Genomic DNA, 23,066 nt, shown 5'->3' with positions numbered 1-23,066 from the left:
TCATCTCATACTTCTGAAGATTTGAGGGTGCTGCCTGTTCCATACCCCCCCTACTCCTCATCTAGCCTTTTAGGGGTACAAACAATAGTAATTGGGGCCTAGTGTGGTTGTGTACGTGTGATATACATACACTTTTTTTGATCATATTTCCTATTCCGCTATTCAATAAAAACCTTTGAGGATCAATTGAATTGCGGGATAGTCTGTGTCGGTACGTGTGAGATCCACCTTTCCAAGTTTTTGGGGTTCATCTCATACATCTGAAGATTTGAGGGTGCTGCCTGTTCCATACTCCTCCTCCTACTCCTCATCCATCCTTTTAGGGGTACAAACAATAGTAATTGGGGCCTAGTGTGGTTGTGTACGTGCGAGATACATACACTTTTTTTGATCATATTTCCTATTCCGCTATTCAATAAAAACCTTTGAGGATCAATTGAATTGCGGGATAGTCTGTGTCGGTACGTGTGAGATCCACCTTTCCAAGTTTTTGGGGTTCATCTCATACTTTTGAAGATTTGAGGGTGCTGTCTGTTCCATACTCCTCCTACTCCTCATCCATCCTTTTAGGGGTAGAAACAATAGTAATTGGGGCCTAGTGTGGTTTTGTACGTGCGAGATACATACACTTTTTTGGATCATATTTCCTATTCCGCTATTCAATAAAAACCTTTCTAGGGCAAGATCTTAAATTACAGAAATATGAGGAGACCGTCAAATAAGGGCCGTGGCCTGGGTCGTGGTGCTGCTGGTAGAGCTCCTGTTGCAAGGAGAGGACGTGGTCGATCTGTGCCAGCTACACGCACAAGTGAAACACCTTCCTCAAGTGTGAGTAGGCGACAGAACCTGCATCAGTATTTGGTAGGGCATCAAACGCCCCTAGAAGTGATGAGGCCAGAACAAGTTGAGGCGATAGTAGATTGGTTTGCTGCTGACAGTGCCTCCAGTTCCTTCACATTGTCTCCCACCCAGTCTACTGCAGAAAGGTCAGAGTTGGCACCTGCAGCCAATGTCCAACCGTCTTTCACCTCACCCCCTTGCAAATCAGGCCAGCAGTCTGAGCCCCAAGCCATACAGCAGTCTCTTATTCTTTTTGAGGACTCTGTCAGCAGGGTTTCCCAGGGCCATCCACCTAGCCCTGCCCCAGAAGTGGAAGAGATTGAGTGCAGCGATGCCCAACCACTTATTTCTCAAGATGAGTACATGCAAGGATCATCGCAGCACGTCTCCGATGATGACGAAACGCAGGTGCCAACTGCTGCGGCGTTCAGCATTGTGGAGACCGACAAGGAGGGCAGGGGTGAAGACTGGGTGGAAGATGATGTGGAGGACGATGAGGTCCTCGACCCCACATGGAATGAACGTCATGCAGGTGACCTGAGTAGTTTGGAGGAAGAGGCGGTGGTCGCACAGAGCCACCAGCACAGCAGAAGAGGGAGCAGGGTGCAGAAGCGGAGCGGCCGTGCCCTAGACACTACGCCCGCTACTGCCCAACGCAGCAAGGGAACGAGCGCACCAAAGTCAGCTCAAAGGAGTTCTCTAGCGTGGAAGTTCTTTAGAAAATGTGCTGATGACAGGACACGAGTGGTTTGCACCCTGTGCAATCAGAGCTTGAAGCGAGGCATAAACCTTCTCAACCTGAGCACAACCTGCATGATCAGGCATCTAAGTGCAAAGCACGAGCTGCAGTGGAGTACACACCTTCAAAACCAAGAAACGTCTCTGGCTCATCCTGCTTCCTCTTCTGCTGCAGTCTCGGCCGCTCCAGCCACATCTGTAGTGATACCGGCACCTGCCACCCCGCAAACAGACGATCTGTCAGCAACACCACCACCTGGGTCACCAACAACCATCTCCACAATGTCCCGTGGAAGCGTTCAGCTTTCCATCTCCCAAACACTTGAGAGGAAGAGGAAGTACCCCCCTACCCACCCGCGATCCCTGGCCCTGAATGCCAGCATTTCAAAATTATTGGCCTTTGAAATGCTGTCATTCCGTCTGGTGGAGACGCACAGTTTTAAAAACCTTATGTCGGTGGCTGTCCCACAGTACGTCGTGCCCAGCCGCCACTACTTTTCCAGGCAAGCCATCCCTTCCCTGCACAACCAAGTGGGGGAAAATATCAGGTGTGCACTGCGCAACGCCATCTGTGCCAAGGTCCACCTAACTACGGATACGTGGACCAGTAAGCACGGTCAGGGGCGTTATATCTCCCTAACGGCACACTGGGTAAATGCAGTGGCGGATGGGCCTGAGGCGGATAGCAATTTGGCGCATGTCCTTCCACCACCGAGGATTGCAGGGCGCTTCAGTTTGCCTCCTGTTCCTAACTCCTCCTACTCCGCTTCCTCATCCTCTACCGCCTCCTCATCCGGACAGCGTAACACCTTCACCACCAACTTCAGCACGGCCAGGGGTAAATGACAGCAGGCAGTTTTACAACTTGCCTGTTTGGGGGACAAACCACACACCGCGCAGGAGTTGTGGAGGAGCATGGAACAGCAGACAAATGAGTGGTTGCTGCCAGCGAGCCTCAAGCCCGGCCTGGTGGTGTGCGATAACGGGCGAAATCTCATAGCAGCTCTGGGCCTAGCCGGTTTGACGCACATCCCTTGCCTGGCGCATGTGCTGAATTTGGTGGTGCAGAGGTTCCTTAAAAACTACCCCGATATGTCAGAGCTGCTGCAGAAAGTGCGGGCCGTTTGTGCGCACTTTCGGCGTTCTCACCCTGCTGCTGCTCGCCTGGCAGCGCTGCAGCGTAACTTCGGCCTTCCCGCTCACCGCCTCATATGTGACGTGCCCACAAGGTGGAACTCCACCTTGCACATGCTGGAAAGACTGTGCGAGCAGCAGCAGGCCATAGTGGAGTTTCAGCTGCAGCACGCACGCGTGAGTCGCTCTGCGGAACAGCACCACTTCACCACCAATAACTGGGCCTCCATGCGAGACCTGTGTGCCTTGTTGCGCTGTTTTGAGTACTCCACCAACATGGCCAGTGGCAATGACGCCGTTCTCAGCTTAACTATCCCACTTCTATGCCTCCTTGAAAAAACAATTCGGGCGATGATGGAAGAGGATGTGGCACAGGATGAGGAGGAGGAGGAGGATGAAGAGGTAACATTTCCAAGGCTTTCAGGGCAGTCATTCGCAAGGGGCTCCGAGGGTGGGTTCCTGCACACGCAAACGCCAGGGACGCAATTGTCCAGCAGGGGCACAGTTCTGGAGGATGAGGAGGATGAGGAGGAGGAGGAGCTGGAGGAGGAGATGGAACCATGTTCACAGCAGGGTGGCACCCAGGCCAGCTCATGGCCATCACTGGTGCGTGGCTGGGGGGATACAGAGGACACGGACGATACACCTCCCACAGAGGACAGCCTTTCGTCGCCTCTGGGCAGCCTGGCACACATGAGCGATTACATGCTGCAGTGTCTCCACAACGACCGCCGAGTTGCCCACATTCTAACTTGTGCTGATTACTGGGTGGCCACGCTGCTGGATCCCCGTTACAAGGACAACGTACCGTCCTTAATTCACTCACTGGAGCGCGATCGCAAGATGCGCGAGTACAAGCGCACGCTGGTAGACGCCATGCTGCTGGCATTCCCATCTGACAGCGGGGCCACAGTGGAAGCACAAGGCAGAGGAGGAGGAGGAGGAGGTCGCCAACGCAACCAGGGCACCGCCAGCACCTCAGAAGGCAGGGTTAGCATGGCCGAAATGTGGAAAAGCTTTGTCAGCACGCCACAACAAACAGCAGCACCAGCAGCTCAGATGGAACGTCTTAGCAGGAGGCAGCATTTTACCAACATGGTGGAGCAGTATGTGTGCACACGCCTACATGTAGTGAATGACGGGTCTGCCCCCTTCAACTTCTGGGTCTCCAAATTGGGCACATGGCCTGAGCTTGCCCTTTACGCCTTGGAGGTGCTGGCGTGCCCTGCAGCCAGTGTATTATCTGAACGGGTATTTAGCACGGCTGGGGGCGTTATAACAGACAAGCGCAGCCGCCTGTCCAGAGACAATGTGGACAAGCTCACGTTCATTAAAATGAACCAGGCATGGATCCCACGGGACTTTTCCGTACCTTATGCAGAATAGCAATGGATACCGACCTTACCCACCCATTGTTCCATTTTTGCTCTTTCTCACTCTTTTGGGGTGTACCCTCATTTAAAATTTTTGAAAAGAAGCAGTGTTGGCTACCTCGTCCTCCTCCTCAGGGCCAGATTAATGTAGGGGCTATTGGAGCTGCAGCTCCAGGCCCCTACCTTTTATATAGGCCCCGGGTTGGCCATATTCACTGTTACCGCTCTTCTGTCACTTGTAAACACAGAAGTCTGGCTTCTATGCTCGCTTCCCCAGGCAGCACCCTCAGAACCTCCCCACACAGCGTGAAGGCCAGACAAGGAGGGACAGTTGGCGATGCATGGATGTGTTTATGGGCTTCAGAGACAGCATCCCATGTTGAATTAGGCATGCATGGCTGCACCCTTCCTCCTCTGGGTGCATGGCAAGGCACGGCCCTTAAGGCCCTTCAAAATCCTCAGCACCAAGCCCATGATGCTGTTAATCCGGCCCTGGTCCTCCTCCACCGCCGCTTCCACCTACACCGCCCATAGGTGTGCGCAGCCTATTGCATTAAGGTGTGCACCCCAAAGTTGAAATACACATGCATGTGTTTGCCAGCAGGGAGAGTAATGTATCGGGGCCATGTACCTGTAGGCAAGGAGAAATAGAGCAGAGCAGGTCCCAGGGAGATCTTTCCCATCTCCTCACTGGCAATGCTATGTGCCCTAGGTGATTAGGGTGTGCCCAGGCACACCCAGCACACCCTGTGCGCACGCCTATGTCACCGCCACATCCACCACCACCTCAACCTCCCTCCTACTCCATATGGGCCTCGTCCTTCAGAGATGAAGAAGAACATTGTTTTATTTTTCTGTTTTTTTTTGTTGTTTTAAGTTATTTCCCTATCCACATTTGTTTGCAGAGCACTTGCCATGCTCTTAATTACGTTTTGCTGCCATTTGCAGCACTCTAGCCCTTTCCTTTGGTGTTTTAGAGCCATTTTAGTGCCTTAAAGTTCGGGTCCCCATTGACTTCAATGGGGTTCGGTGTCCGGGAAAAGTTCGGTAAAAGTCCGGGACACGGACCCGGACTTTTTTTTAAAGTTCGGCCGAACCCGTCGAACACGGACATCTAGGTGTCCGCTCAACCCTAGTCTTGACTTCATAACATGAAATAAAATGCTTTTATGTCCAAATGATAACAGTATTTTGACCTTCTCTGTCATACCTAGGTATGACCAACCATGGAATGTGCAGCTTTAAGCATCATATATAGCAAGGTGATATTCATTATAATTATTTTTAGCACCTCATATATTATAGTACATTTGGCAAATATACATATTTCTTTCTGTCTAACTTTCTAACTACTGTCCTTTATGATTACTTTATAATAAAAGAAAGGTTACATGAACTATTTGTACTGATTGCATCTCAAGGGAACCCACTTTCAGAGCCAACATCGAGAGAAGGTCACAATATAATCCATGATCTACACTTAAACTTCAGAGCCTTTTATTCGAAACTCAGTCTACAGTGCACCACATGTGATCAAGATTAAATAAAAATACAGTAGTTGAAGTCTAGCACATATATTCAGTAAAAAGTCATGGAACAATAGCACAGATACAAGTCTTTTTTATAAGAGAACATTTTAAAACCATAGGACAATAGTGGTTATCTAAGTCAGTTCAACAGGATAACTACACTTTCTCATCTTGTTCAAGTATGTTTAACTTCTCCACTGGCTTCAGTAGTTCCTCTCATCTTTATCCAACTGCTCTTACAAAACTCCAGAATGCACTCTGCCAGAAAACTGCTCTGTACATGTTGCCTATTTTTTGTCTAAAAGATTAGGCATAGAATCGCAATGGAAACCTTTGACAATTAGCAGTAACAGGCTGTAACTTGTAGTATGCAATGTACAGTTAGTAAGTATCCTTCCTGAAACTTCGTGACTGCAGCTTATATTGTTCCTTTTTCTTTTTTTATATGTACCAGATTCAGTTTGAGAACAATTTTACATAACTGAAAATGTTTGAAGACATGAAAAGATATTTGTGTTCTTGAGAAACTGTAATAAGTAACTGATCCAAGTTTGGGTTGCTGGCTGTATTTTTCCTATGTAAAACTACCAGGCGGGTGACAAAAGACTGAGGAGGATGCAACAGTGATATTATTGTGCAGATTATAGCGGTAAGGAGTATGTAACATACAGTATAGCCGAGTATACAAAGTGCAGTGTACTGTACAATACACAGCACGGAGTGCAGGGGCAAAAGTGATTAACAAAACAATGCAGCATAGGGGGTCAGGATCAGGGCTGCTAATAGAAATCACGGGGGCCCTGTACATCTGACAGACAGAAAAACATTTGCCCTGGTGGGACTTTAATTGAGGTGAACAAACAAGTCACTTAGATGATAAAAGTTTATTAGAAAACAACATGCATAAAATACATGACCATACAGCATGCATAAAAACATGACCAATATAACACACAGGTATCATAATATTTCATATAAAACATGATGGCAGAGTAATAGTACCAAGGATGCATATCAATTAATAGTGTTTTGAACTCGACGCGTTTCGTGGGTCGAATGCCCACTCATCAGGAGTAATGATGCATGAGTGTTTCTATAAAATAAATATATGTCAGTATAAAATAATCTACATAGTGCTGACTAATAAGTGCGGGGACTCAATAAATATATGGCCCATGTGGGGAGATCCACACTTACGTATGATTAGGTCAAAACAATGGGTATGACGCTGCCATAAGGCGGAGGCATCAAGCTCAACCCGGGAGCTGAAGGGGCCAAACTCTGCAGCAACCAAATGGGGACCAGGCGACAACACACATGGGAGGATGGTGATGAGATCTTGGTTTCCATATAACTGGCTGAAAAAGATTGTATAAAGGTATGTCAATATATTGTAGTGTATACTGCATCACATTGGTGATAACAGAAAAAGTATATTGATATGTAGATAGCAACACCAGTGTTTGGAAACCATTGGAAAGAGGGGGGGGGGGGGGTGGGGGGGAAAGGAGGAAAGAGAGATGGGGGAAAAAGAAGGAGGACGGAGTGATATATATGTAAATATAAATGTATGGATGTGGTGAAAAGAAAAAGAAAAAGGGATGAAAAGTAGATAAAGATTGCCACGATGGTGAAGTGAAAGTAAAGAAATAAAAATACTGGTGGATCGGTTCATGTGGGAAAAATATATGATAAATGACCATGATGTGTGTCAGCCAAAAGGTTGTGTGTGTGCCTGAGAAAATTTAGAGTGCATCCCAAATATGTTTCTCACCGGTTGGCCCATCTGGATTGGAAGCAGAGCAGGTCCCTAACGCCATGTAGGATGACGGGAAGACAATGGCACGCATGCAGCGTGCATCTGCGAGTGGAGAAACCAGCACCGCACTGGTAACCACATCCATCCAGTGTAGAGTCACCGCTGCCACGTGTGCACGCCACGGACGCGGCGGTCTGACATGGTCAGCGGGAACATGGCTATAGGTGGCCCCGCCCAAGAATGGGAGGGGACATCTGGGGGAAGGAAACCCCTCCCTTTCATATATCGCAGCTCCTGGATTGAACACAAGCCCACCTCCAGAGGGAGCATCACCACCACAAAGCCGCCAAAATCATATGAAAACAGCGACTATGGAAGTGTATAACTGTATACATCAAAAGCGACTGCCAGCTCGTGCTAAAGTGTATAGCAAAGGTTGGACTTGACAATGGGAGACCATAATAGGGCGTGGGTGTCTACCACCCGATATCGGAACAAAATTAATAAAAATGGTCTGACATTGTAGTTACGTTCACCTTCATCCCCAAAAAGCTGCATAACAGAAAAACATTTGCCCTGGTGGGACTTTAATTGAGGTGAACAAACAAGTCACTTAGATCTCATCACCATCCTCCCATGTGTGTTCTCGCCTGGTCCCCGTTTAGTTGCTGCAGATTTTGGCCCCTTCAGCTCCCGGGTTGAGCTTGATGCCTCCGCCTTATGGCAGCGTCATACCCATGGTTTTGACCTAATCATACGTAAGTGTGGATCTCCCCACATGGGCCATATATTTATTGAGTCCCTGCACTTATTAGTCAGCACTATGTAGATTATTTTATACTGACATATATTTATTTTATAGAAACACTCATGCATCATTACTCCTGATGAGTGGGCATTCGAACCACGAAACGCGTTGAGTTCAAAACACTATTAATTTATATGCATCCTTGGTACTATTACTCTGCCATCATGTTTTATATGTGTTATATTGGTCATGTTTTTATGCATGCTGTATGGTCATGTATTTTATGCATGCTGTTTTCTAATAAACTTTTATCATCTAAGTGACTTGTTTGTTCACCTCAATTAAAGTCCCACCAGGGCAAATGTTTTTCTGTTATGCAGCTTTTTGGGGATGGAGGTGAACGTAACTACAATGTCAGACCATTTTTATTAATTTTGTTCTGATATCGGGTGGTAGACACCCACGCCATATTATGGTCTCCCATTGTTAAGTCCAACCTTTGCTATACACTTTAGCACGAGCTGGCAGTCGCTTTTGATGTATACAGTTATACACTACCATAGTCGCTGTTTTCATATGATTTTGGCGGCTTTGTGGTGGTGATGCTCCCTCTGGAGGTGGGCTTGTGTTCAATCCGGGAGCTGCGATATATAAAAAGGGAGGGGTTTCCTTCCCCTGCTGTCCCCTCCCATTCTTGGGCGGGGCCACCTATATATCGAGGCCATGTTCCCGCTGACCACGTCAGACCGCCGCGTCCGTGGCGTGCACACGTGGCAGCGGTGACTCTACACTGGATGGATGTGGTTACCAGTGCGGTGCTGGTTTCTCCACTCGCAGATGCACGCTGCATGCGTGCCGTTGTCTGCCCGTCATCCTACATGGCGTTAGGGACCTGCTCTGCTTCCAATCCAGATGGGCCAACCGGTGAGAAACATATTTGGGATTCACTCTAAATTTTCTCAGGCACACACACAACCTTTTGGCTGACACACATTATGGTCATTTATCATATATTTTTCCCACATGAACCGATCCACCAGTATTTTTATCTCTTTACTTTCACTTCACCATCGTGGCAATCTTTATCTACTTTTCATCCCTTTTTCTTTTTCTTTTCACCACATCCATACATTTATATTTACACATGTATCACTCCGTCCTCCTTTTTCCCCCATCTCTCTTTCCTCCTTTCTGCCCCACCCCCCCCTCTTTCCAATGGTTTCCAAACACTGGTGTTGCTATCTACATATCAATATACTTTTTCTGTTATCACCAATGTGATGCAGTATACACTACAATATATTGACATACCTTTATACAATCTTTTTCAGCCAGTTATATGGAAACCAAGATCTCATCACCATCCTCCCATGTGTGTTCTTGCCTGGTCCCCGTTTGGTTGCTGCAGAGTTTGGCCCCTTCAGCTCCCGGGTTGAGCTTGATCCCTCTGCCTTATGGCAGCATCATACCCATTGTTTTGACCTAATCATACGTAAGTGTGGATCTCCCCACATGGGCTATATATTTATTGAGTCCCTGCACTTATTAGTCAGCACTATGTAGATTATTCTATACTGACATATATTTATTTTATAGAATCACTCATGCATCATTACTCCTGATGAGTGGGCATTCGACCCACGAAACGCGTTGAGTTCAAAACACTATTAACTTATATGCATCCTTGGTACTATTACTCATCATGTTTTATATGAAATATTATGATACCTGTGTGTTATATTGGTCATGTTTTTATGCATGCTGTATGGTCATGTATTTTATGCATGTTGTTTTCTAATAAACTTTTATCATCTAAGTGACTTGTTTGTTCACCTTAATTAAAGTCCCACCAGGGCAAATGTTTTTCTGTTATGCAGTTTTTTGGGGATGGAGGTGAACGTAACTACAATGTCAGACCATTTTTATTAATTTTGTACATCTGACAGGGCCCCCTCCTCGGAAAATTTTAAATGATAGTGGCATGGAGGCAATATCTGCACCGCCACAGTAAGCAATTGCTGTGTTCATTCAGAGTGATGTCAATATTGTAACAAAGAAGGAAGGTGCACTCTGGTGTATATATAAGAAAATGCTGTATGGATTGTTGGCATAAGAAGTTCAAATAGAACCATAAAAGTTTAATGAAATCAAATACAAGTAAAAAACAATTGTGTATATCATCAGCCAAACCAGTCCTGGGGTCTCCGGGTCTCCCTGGGGTGCTGTAGGAATCCCGAAAGATGGAAGCAGGGGAATCCAATACCAATGGGTAGTCCCAACCAGGGAGAAACGAATCGGTATATCACGGGATGTCACTGCGGTGGTGATGGATTGGATGGGTACTGTGTGCGGCCGCTACACAGACCCAGAACCGGAACCTCCGCTGATGCCGGATCCTCCGCGGCTGCCGGAAGTGACCCGCGAGTGACGTCACTGGAAATAGCGGCTGGAAACTCAATAAGACGTTGGGCTGGATCTGGGCAATGACACGCAAGATTCTGGTTGCCGCAACTACATGTTTTGTGCGCATGCGACAGTTCTCTAGCTCAGCCAAAACCAGGATGCTGGAATGAGACCAGCAGCTGTCATGGAACAGGAGTGTTACATGCTCCTGACAACTAGGGATTGGCTCAGGCATGTTCGGATCATAGTTGCAATCCATCTGAGCAATACTGCCAGGAAGCCCTAACTGCACACCGCTACTCATAGGTAGCCCGTGTATGTGCAGCTGTGGGCCGGGGAATGCCTATGATTGGCGGTGTGCAGTGAAGGCTTCTTGGTGGGGTGGCTCAGGTGGGTTGGGACTATGATCTAAACACGCCTGAGCCCATCCCTACTGACAATGCTAAAAAACAAAAAAACTATCTGTTCAATGCTATATGATATCCCAACTCTCTATCAGTTAGCCAAAGCTTGATGTACTGTGTCCTACACCAATTCAAAAAATGACAAAAGATTAGGTACATAAATAACTAATATATGAATCCCAAGTAATACATCAAAAACACTTACAAGAAGTGAAAATGCACAATGTTCATAAAATTAGATATACGTGCCATTCATTAAAACACACTTAAGTGTGCATCAATAAATATAAAGTGCATAGAAACATAACCCCTTCTCCTACCTAAAAGATGTGAAAATCAGTGCAAAATACATGAACAAATAAACAATATTCCTTGCACATGAAGAGATTATGAATGAAGGACATGGCTATTTAATATTCTGAACACTTTTGTTGCATTAGTGGACTTTGGATCTCACTCTTTTTAAAATACAATTTTTACTGTGTATTTGTTCACCTATTTTGAGATTGATCCACTGATTTTAGCATTGTATAGGGCATGGGGTTATGTTTTTGTTAACTTAATTACTTTATATGCATTGATGCACACTGAAGTTTGTTTTAATGTATGATACATACTGTATATCTAATTTTATGAAAATTGTACATTGGATTTTCACTTGTAGGTGTTTTTGCTGTAATTAGAGTTGAGCGGACACCTGGATGTCCGTGTTCGACGGGTTCGGCCGAACTTGAAAAAAAAGTCCGGGTCCGTGTCCCGGACTTTTTCCGAACTTTACCCGGACACCGAACCCCATTGAAGTCAATGGGGACCCGAACTTTCAGGCACTAAAATGGCTCTAAAACACCAATGGAAAGGGCTAGAGTGCTGCAAATGGCAGCAAAATGTAGTTAAGAGCATGGCAAGTGCTCTTAAAAAAAATTCCCCTTTAAATTAATTTTTTAAAAGCAGATTAGAACAGCAATCTGTAGTGAAATATAGCTGAACGCTGCACACAACAGACTGATAAAAATAGATTTTTTTTCTCCCTCCTCCTCCTCCTCCTCAGTGGGCTCAAGTGAGGACAAAAACATTGTTCACTGCACCACCCCCCACACAGCAAAATCGATGTAGACTTCCCTGCCTAATCTCCAGCCTGGCCCTAATATGCTCAATAAGATCGTTCACTGCACCACCCCCGACACAGCAAAATTTATGTAGAAGACTGACCCTGCCTAATCTCCAGCCTCGCCCTAAAATGCTCTAATAACTTTCCCTGCCTGCACTCCGACCTGTCCCTGCATTCTTTTCGGACACAATTTTTCACAGAATCACTGTCTGTCCCTAATCAGCCGCCAGCACGTATGATGTGTGCTCTGTCCCTAAACTACAGCAGAATGACGTGGCGCGCTGGGGCTCTCGAACTTATAAAGACATGGTCACATGCTTCAGATGGCCAATCACAGCTACTAATACATTAGTAGGCATGGCTGTGATGGCGCACACCAGTTAAACGCTTGTTGATTGGCTGTTGAAAGCCCGCCATTAAAAGCGCGCCATTACATACAAAACAGGAAATAAAATGACCGAACACGGATTTTAAACCCGAACATACAGTAAAGTTTTCGGGTCCGTGTTCGGGTAACAAAAATCCAATTATTCGGTATGAACATGAATAATACAGTCCGTGTTCGCTCAACACTAGCTGTAATACTTGGGATTCATATATTAGATATTTTTATTTATTTTGTGAAGCATTGGATTTAATTTTTTGTTTTGGAGCACAGATTTCAGAGAGGATATTGACATATGTCATCCATAAATGGCACGCTTTACTTCTAAAAGAATACTGCAATATTCCACTGCATTCTACACTACACTAATGATTTATACTTGTATGATAGGAGATAGGATTCCAAAAAGGAGTGTAGCTACTGAGAACACAAATTGTAGTTCCACCCCCTGTTGAGTACTCAATATATATACATACAGTTTAAAGCCTCATACATATGGGCCGAATGTCGGTAGACATCACCCGGTTAAAAGAAAAATGGCTGATATTCGGCCCATGTGTATGCCGTCCTGTCCGACAGAAGACGGCTTCTGTTGGACGAGCATGCTGGAAATTCAGAAGCCAACTGATTTCTGATCAGCGCTCCCAGCCAACCAATGGCTGAGAGTGCTGATCAGAGTGTTCTGGCATAGTTATAGCATAACTATACTAACTTTGCATAGTTAGTACAGTGCTCTGATCAGATCTGACATTTTTCTTTTTTTTGAACAAAAAAAAACTTATAGTGTGTACCAGGCTTTAGGCATTGTGTAATTCTGCTTGATATTGAGAGCAAAGTTCAAATAATTCAAAGGCATGCATTTCCTTTGCTGAAGCATGAAATCAGCTTTCTTTGACATATATTTGTTGCATAGTTGTTTGTGGTTATCTTTTCTGTATTTTACTTTGAAAAATGTTCGGACATTGGATGGTTATCAATGGTACATTTTTTTCTTCTCCCTCCTGGACAATAAAAAAATCAAATTCCTCAAATTCCCTGCTGCCCACAGACTAATGCTTTCACATGCAAACCTTTTACTTTCTTAATGATGCCACAGACCTCCCTTTTCCCCAAATATGGCACCAACATTATACTAGAAACCCATCTTCTCTATCTGACAGCTCTTATGTAACTCTTTATGACAACTCTTACATAACTCTTTACTCATAGTTTTTATAGCCCCACACTTTTCAATCTCTTCCTGTACTATTTAAATTCTATTGAAACCAGGAATTCTTCATTATCACTACTGCTGGACAGTTCTTACTCCATGCAAGAAACGTATCTCAATTCCCTCTCCCAGAGAAACTCCTTCATCCCTACACTCATGCACTTCACTTTTTCCTTCCCTGGAAAGATACAATAATCCCTTTTCCACATCTGAACCCATGCTTCTTTTCCCACCTAGCCTTTAAAGCTCCAGCTCTTTCACAAATAAATTAGTTAATACACTTAACACTTAGATTAATGCTTCTAACCTGCCCTTCAAATGAATGTTCCAACCTCCAAGTCTTTAAAACCTCCCCTTTACTCATTCTCCTAGATATATGCATGTGCAACCCCCACCCTGAATCACACCACTCTAATAATTTAACTACTTTAATCAAAACACAAAATTTATTTTGAAAACGCACAATTACTTGTTTTGTATGCTCTAACTTTTAATTACTTTTTTTTAATTAAGCTAAAACTAGTATAGTTATAAAAAAAAAGGTATTGTATATGCCTGAAAACTGTTCATTGCCCATTGTTTTCCCATGAGTGAATAACCATACACTTTTGCAAGTTATTAAATACAAAGAAACATTAAATTGTATGTTGCTTTGCTGTGCTTATTATGCAGTTTAGCACTTTGATTATATTGTGATTATTTACTTAAAACGTTCATACAACTAATATGAAAATATATATTTTATTCTAAAAAATATTATCTGGAAAAAATGCACAACTTTAGCAAGGACCATTTCAATAAATTTCATGACATTATTGGAATGTATTCAGCTATGAGTTAATCCCCAACAGAGATTTTTTCAATTTAGTCTGTGAACAATGGGTCCATTTGCATCCTCTAAAGAAACACCTATAATAGATTTATGTATATTATGCACCAATTCTCACAATCTTTATGAGGCAAGAGATCTTAATTAAGATAAATGCTACCCAAAGCGATAATTATGAAAAAGTACATACTGTGAAGGGACAATACTTTCACTTCAATAATTAATTAGAAATGTGTATATCCCCAGCAATGACTGCAAAAGCCCTCTAGAACTTTCCTTTATATTTCTTGTTTAGAATAATATTTCTCAAATTAAAATATTTTAAAGTGACAATATTGTTACTCAAGAAAGGTCAAACAAGGAGTTTAACTCACACTGCCTGGGCAAAAAAAAAGTTGCCACCTGGAATTAACTAAGCAACTAACTAAACTAAGCTTGCAGTAACTATCCTATTAGATACAGTAGTTTCTGCATGTGCCCAAAGAATTAGGTCAGCTGACTACCTGAATATACTGAATGACCAGGTTATTCCATCAATGGATTTTTTTCTTCCCTGATGGCACGGGCTTATTCCAAGATGACAATGCCAGGATTCATCGGACTCAAATTGTGAAAGAGTGGTTCAGGGAGCATAAGACATCATTTTCACACATGGATTGGCCATAACAGAGTCCAGAACTAGGGTTGAGCGAACACCTAGATGTCCGTGTTCGACGGGTTCGGCCGAACTTTAAAAAAAAGTCCGGGTCCGTGTCCCGGACTTTTACCGAACTTTTCCCGGACACCGAACCCCATTGAAGTCAATGGGGACCCGAACTTTAAGGCACTAAAATGGCTCTAAAACACCAAAGGAAAGGGCTAGAGTGCTGCAAATGGCAGCAAAACGTAATTAAGAGCATGGCAAGTGCTCTGCAAACAAATGTGGATAGGGAAATAACTTAAAACAACAAAAAAAAAACAGAAAAATAAAACAATGTTCTTCTTCATCTCTGAAGGACGAGGCCCATATGGAGTAGGAGGGAGGTTGAGGTGGTGGTGGATGTGGCGGTGACATAGGCGTGCGCACAGGGTGTGCTGGGTGTGCCTGGGCACACCCTAATCACCTAGGGCACATAGCATTGCCAGTGAGGAGATGGGAAAGATCTCCCTGGGACCTGCTCTGCTCTATTTCTCCTTGCCTACAGGTACATGGCCCCGATACATTACTCTCCCTGCTGGCAAACACATGCATGTGTATTTCAACTTTGGGGTGCACACCTTAATGCAATAGGCTGCGCACACCTATGGGCGGTGTAGGTGGAAGCGGCGGTGGAGGAGGACCAGGGCCGGATTAACAGCATCATGGGCTTGGTGCTGAGGATTTTGAAGGGCCTTAAGGGCCGTGCCTTGCCATGCACCCAGAGGAGGAAGGGTGCAGCCATGCATGCCTAATTCAACATGGGATGCTGTCTCTGAAGCCCATAAACACATCCATGCATCGCCAACTGTCCCTCCTTGTCCGGCCTTCACGCTGTGTGGGGAGGTTCTGAGGGTGCTGCCTGGGGAAGCGAGCATAGAAGCCAGACTTCTGTGTTTACAAGTGACAGAAGAGCGGTAACAGTGAATATGGCCAACCCGGGGCCTATATAAAAGGTAGGGGCCTGGAGCTGCAGCTCCAATAGCCCCTACATTAATCTGGCCCTGAGGAGGAGGACGAGGTAGCCAACACTGCTTCTTTTCAAAAATTTTAAATGAGGGTACACCCCAAAAGAGTGAGAAAGAGCAAAAATGGAACAATGGGTGGGTAAGGTCGGTATCCATTGCTATTCTGCATAAGGTACGGAAAAGTCCCGTGGGATCCATGCCTGGTTCATTTTAATGAACGTGAGCTTGTCCACATTGTCTCTGGACAGGCGGCTGCGCTTGTCTGTTATAACGCCCCCAGCCGTGCGAAATACCCGTTCAGATAATACACTGGCTGCAGGGCACGCCAGCACCTCCAAGGCGTAAAGGGCAAGCTCAAGCCATGTGCCCAATTTGGAGACCCAGAAGTTGAAGGGGGCAGACCCGTCATTCACTACATGTAGGCGTGTGCACACATACTGCTCCACCATGTTGGTAAAATGCTGCCTCCTGCTAAGACGTTCCATCTGAGCTGCTGGTGCTGCTGTTTGTTGTGGCGTGCTGACAAAGCTTTTCCACATTTCGGCCATGCTAACCCTGCCTTCTGAGGTGCTGGCGGTGCCCTGGTTGCGTTGGCGACCTCCTCCTCCTCCTCCTCTGCCTTGTGCTTCCACTGTGGCCCCGCTGTCAGATGGGAATGCCAGCAGCATGGCGTCTACCAGCGTGCGCTTGTACTCGCGCATCTTGCGATCGCGCTCCAGTGAGTGAATTAAGGACGGTACGTTGTCCTTGTAACGGGGATCCAGCAGCGTGGCCACCCAGTAATCAGCACAAGTTAGAATGTGGGCAACTCGGCGGTCGTTGTGGAGACACTGCAGCATGTAATCGCTCATGTGTGCCAGGCTGCCCAGAGGCAACGAAAGGCTGTCCTCTGTGGGAGGTGTATCGTCCGTGTCCTCTGTATCCCCCCAGCCACGCACCAGTGATGGCCATGAGCTGGCCTGGGTGCCACCCTGCTGTGAACATGGTTCCATCTCCTCCTCCAGCTCCTCCTCCTCCTCATCCTCCTCATCCTCCAGAACTGTGCCCCTGCTGGACAATTGCGTCCCTGGCGTTTGCGTGTGCAGGAACCCACCCTCGGAGCCCCTTGCGAATGACTGCCCTGAAAGCCTTGGAAATGTTACCTCTTCATCCTCCTCCTCCTCCTCATCCTGTGCCACATCCTCTTCCATCATCGCCCGAATTGTTTTTTCAAGGAGGCATAGAAGTGGGATAGTTAAGCTGAGAACGGCGTCATTGCCACTGGCCATGTTGGTGGAGTACTCAAAACAGCGCAACAAGGCACACAGGTCTCGCATGGAGGCCCAGTTAAATTAAATAGCGGAATAGAAAATATGATCCAAAAAAAGTGTATGTATATCACACGTACACAACCACACTGGGCCCCAATTACTATTGTTTGTACCCCTAAAAGGCTAGATGAGGAGTAGGGGGAGTATGGAACAGGCAGCACCCTCAAACCTTCAGAAGTATGAGATGAACCCCAACAACTTGGAAAGGTGGATCTCTCTCACACGTACCGACACAGACTATCCCGCAATTCAATTGATCCTCAAAGGTTTTTATTGAATAGCGGAATAGGAAATATGATCAAAAAAAGTGTATGTATCTCGCACGTACACAACCACACTAGGCCCCAATTACTATTGTTTGTACCCCTAAAAGGCTAGATGAGGAGTAGGGGGAGTATGGAACAGGCAGCACCCTCAAACCTTCAGAAGTATGAGATGAACCCCAACAACTTGGAAAGGTGGATCTCTCTCACACGTACCGACACAGACTATCCCCCAATTTAACTGATCCCCAAAGGTTTTTGATTAAATAGCGGAATAGAAAATATGATCCAAAAAAAGTGTATGTATATCACACGTACACAACCACACTGGGCCCCAATTACTATTGTTTGTACCCCTAAAAGGCTAGATGAGGAGTAGGGGGAGTATGGAACAGGCAGCACCCTCAAACCTTCAGAAGTATGAGATGAACCCCAACAACTTGGAAAGGTGGATCTCTCTCACACGTACCGACACAGACTATCCCGCAATTCAATTGATCCTCAAAGGTTTTTATTGAATAGCGGAATAGGAAATATGATCAAAAAAAGTGTATGTATCTCGCACGTACACAACCACACTAGGCCCCAATTACTATTGTTTGTACCCCTAAAAGGCTAGATGAGGAGTAGGGGGGGTATGGAACAGGCAGCACCCTCAAACCTTCAGAAGTATGAGATGAACCCCAACAACTTGGAAAGGTGGATCTCTCTCACACGTACCGACACAGACTATCCCCCAATTTAACTGATCCCCAAAGGTTTTTGATTAAATAGCGGAATAGAAAATATGATCCCAAAAAAGTGTATGTATATCACACGTACACAACCACACTGGGCCCCAATTACTATTGTTTGTACCCCTAAAAGGCTAGATGAGGAGTAGGGGGAGTATGGAACAGGCAGCACCCTCAAACCTTCAGAAGTATGAGATGAACCCCAACAACTTGGAAAGGTGGATCTCTCTCACACGTACCAACACAGACTATCCCCCAATTTAACTGATCCCCAAAGGTTTTTGATTAAATAGCGGAATAGAAAATATGATCCAAAAAAAGTGTATGTATATCACACGTACACAACCACACTAGGCCCCAATTACTATTGTTTGTACCCCTAAAAGGCTAGATGAGGAGTAGGGGGAGCATGGAACAGGCAGCACCCTCAAACCTTCAGAAGTATGAGATGAACCCCAACAACTTGGAAAGGTGGATCTCTCTCACACGTACCGACACAGACTATCCCCCAATTTAACTGATCCCCAAAGGTTTTTGATTAAATAGCGGAATAGAAAATATGATCCCAAAAAAGTGTATGTATATCACACGTACACAACCACACTGGGCCCCAATTACTATTGTTTGTACCCCTAAAAGGCTAGATGAGGAGTAGGGGGAGTATGGAACAGGCAGCACCCTCAAACCTTCAGAAGTATGAGATGAACCCCAACAACTTGGAAAGGTGGATCTCTCTCACACGTACCAACACAGACTATCCCCCAATTTAACTGATCCCCAAAGGTTTTTGATTAAATAGCGGAATAGAAAATATGATCCAAAAAAAGTGTATGTATATCACACGTACACAACCACACTAGGCCCCAATTACTATTGTTTGTACCCCTAAAAGGCTAGATGAGGAGTAGGGGGAGTATGGAACAGGCAGCACCCTCAAACCTTCAGAAGTATGAGATGAACCCCAACAACTTGGAAAGGTGGATCTCTCTCACACGTACCGACACAGACTATCCCGCAATTCAATTGATCCTCAAAGGTTTTTATTGAATAGCGGAATAGGAAATATGATCAAAAAAAGTGTATGTATCTCGCACGTACACAACCACACTAGGCCCCAATTACTATTGTTTGTACCCCTAAAAGGCTAGATGAGGAGTAGGGGGAGTATGGAACAGGCAGCACCCTCAAACCTTCAGAAGTATGAGATGAACCCCAACAACTTGGAAAGGTGGATCTCTCTCACACGTACCGACACAGACTATCCCCCAATTTAACTGATCCCCAAAGGTTTTTGATTAAATAGCGGAATAGAAAATATGATCCAAAAAAAGTGTATGTATATCACACGTACACAACCACACTAGGCCCCAATTACTATTGTTTGTACCCCTAAAAGGCTAGATGAGGAGTAGGGGGGGTATGGAACAGGCAGCACCCTCAAACCTTCAGAATTATGAGATGAACCCCAACAACTTGGAAAGGTGGATCTCTCTCACACGTACCAACACAGACTATCCCCCAATTTAACTGATCCCCAAAGGTTTTTGATTAAATAGCGGAATAGAAAATATGATCCCAAAAAAGTGTATGTATATCACACGTACACAACCACACTAGGCCCCAATTACTATTGTTTGTACCCCTAAAAGGCTAGGAGTAGGGGGAGTATGGAACAGGCAGCACCCTCAAACCTTCAGAAGTATGAGATGAACCCCAACAACTTGGAAAGGTGGATCTCTCTCACACGTACCAACACAGACTATCCCCCAATTTAACTGATCCCCAAAGGTTTTTGATTAAATAGCGGAATAGAAAATATGATCCAAAAAAAGTGTATGTATATCACACGTACACAACCACACTAGGCCCCAATTACTATTGTTTGTACCCCTAAAAGGCTAGGAGTAGGGGGAGTATGGAACAGGCAGCCCCCTCAAACCTTCAGAAGTATGAGATGAACCCCAACAACTTGGAAAGGTGGATCTCTCTCACACGTACCAACACAGACTATCCCCCAATTTAACTGATCCCCAAAGGTTTTTGATTAAATAGCGGAATAGAAAATATGATCCCAAAAAAGTGTATGTATATCACACGTACACAACCACACTAGGCCCCAATTACTATTGTTTGTACCCCTAAAAGGCTAGGAGTAGGGGGGAGTATGGAACAGGCAGCACCCTCAAACCTTCAGAAGTATGAGATGAACCCCAACAACTTGGAAAGGTGGATCTCTCTCACACGTACCAACACAGACTATCCCCCAATTTAACTGATCCCCAAAGGTTTTTGATTAAATAGCGGAATAGAAAATATGATCCCAAAAAAGTGTATGTATATCACACGTACACAACCACACTAGGCCCCAATTACTATTGTTTGTACCCCTAAAAGGCTAGGAGTAGGGGGAGTATGGAACAGGCAGCACCCTCAAACCTTCAGAAGTATGAGATGAACCCCAACAACTTGGAAAGGTGGATCTCTCTCACACGTACCAACACAGACTATCCCCCAATTTAACTGATCCCCAAAGGTTTTTGATTAAATAGCGGAATAGAAAATATGATCCCAAAAAAGTGTATGTATATCACACGTACACAACCACACTAGGCCCCAATTACTATTGTTTGTACCCCTAAAAGGCTAGATGAGGAGTAGGGGGAGTATGGAACAGGCAGCATCCTCAAACCTTCAGAAGTATGAGATTGTGTTCACTGTACCCCACAAAGATTGAGTTCACTGCACCCCACAATGATTGTGTTCACTGCACCCCACAAAGATTGTGTTCACTGCACCTCACAAAGATTGTGTTCACTGTACCCCCCAAAGATTGTGTTCACTGCACCCCACAAAGATTCTGTTCACTGTACCCCACAAAGATTGTGTTCACTGCACCCCAAAAAGATTGTGTTCACTGCACCCCAAAAAGGATGTTGTTCACTGCACCCCAAAAAGGATGTTGTTCACTCCACCCCAAAAAGATTGTGTTCACTGCACCCCACAAAGATTGTGTTCACTGCACCCCAAAAAGATTGTGTTCACTGCACCCCAAAAATGATTTTGTTCACTGCACCCCAAAAAGGATTTTGTTCACTGCACCCCAAAAAGGATGTTGTTCACTCCACCCCAAAAAGATTGTGTTCACTGCACCCCAAAAAGATTGTGTTCACTGCACCCCACAAAGGATTTTGTTCACTGCACCCCAAAAAGATTGTGTTCACTGCACCCCAAAAAGGATGTTGTTCACTGCACCCCAAAAAGGATTTTGTTCACTGCACCCCAAAAAGATTGTGTTCACTGCACCCCACAAAGGATTTTGTTCACTGCACCCCACAAAGATTGTGTTCACTGCACACCAAAAAGGATTGTGTTCACTGCACCCCAAAAAGATTTTGTTCACTGCACCCCAAAAAGATTGTGTTCACTGCAGCCCAAAAAGATTGTGTTCACTGCAGCCCAAAAAGATTGTGTTCACTGCAGCCCAAAAAGATTGTGTTCACTGCAGCCCAAAAAGATTGTGTTCACTGCAGCTCACACACAGAAAAATGGATGTGGATCACTGACACCTGCCTATCTCCAATCCCACACCACACAGCAATATCGATTGTAGTTTGTAGAACACAGTTTCCCTAAAATTCAGCAGACTCTGTCCCTAACAGGATTGAGAAGAGATCGTAGATCAGGATTGAGTGCAGATTCACCCCACCCCCCACACAGCAATATCAATTGTAGTTTGTAGAAGACACTGACCCTATAATTCAGCAGACTCTATCCCTAAAATGCCTACAACTCGCCCTGCCTAAACACTCCGACCTGTCCCTCAATTCTATCCGGACACAAATGGTTTTTTCCTGCCTATCTTTCCCTAATCAGCAGCCAGCACGTTGATGTGTGCTCTGTCCCTGAATCTAAGCAGCATAATGACGCCGCTGCGGCTGCCTCGAACTTATAAAGACTTGGTCACATGCTTCAGACGGCCAATCACAGCTACTGAGACATTTGCAGGCATGGCTGGGATGGCTTAAGGCACACCAGTTAAACGATTGTTGATTGGCTGTTGAAAGCCCGCCATGAAAAGAGCGCCAAAGCATGCAAAACCCGGAAATAAAACGACCGAACACGGATTTTTACCCGAACATACAGTAAAGTGTCCGTGTCCGTGTTCGGGTACAAAAAATCCAATTATTCGGTACGAACACGAATAATACAGTCCGTGTTCGCTCAACACTATCCAGAACTTAACCCCATTGAGAATCTTTGGGATGTGCTGGAGACGGCTTTACGCAGTGATTGCACTCTCCCATCATTTGGTGGAGAAATTAATGCAACACTGGACGGAAATAAATCTTGTGACATTGCAGAAGCTTATCGAAACAACACCACTGCGAATGTGTACCATAATTAAAGCTAAAGGTGGTCCAACAAAATATTAGAGCGTGAGACCTTTTTTTTTGGTGGTGACTTTTTATTTGGCCGGGCAGGGCAGTGTATTAGTGTGCTTTAGCTCATAGTTGTAATTAAAATGGCTTGCCTATTCCAGATGTCTTTGCACACAAAGAACCAGGTCCTATCACAAAGTTGGCGAATGAATGAGAACACACATAAATCTGCAATGGATGGCGGATGTGCATTGACTGGAGAATAAAAGGTGAATG

Source organism: Pelophylax lessonae (genome assembly GCF_965119305.1).
Source record: "Pelophylax lessonae genome assembly, chromosome: 2".
In the NCBI taxonomy this organism is placed as follows: Eukaryota; Metazoa; Chordata; class Amphibia; order Anura; family Ranidae; genus Pelophylax; species Pelophylax lessonae.
Note: the sequence above shows the minus strand (reverse complement) of the source record.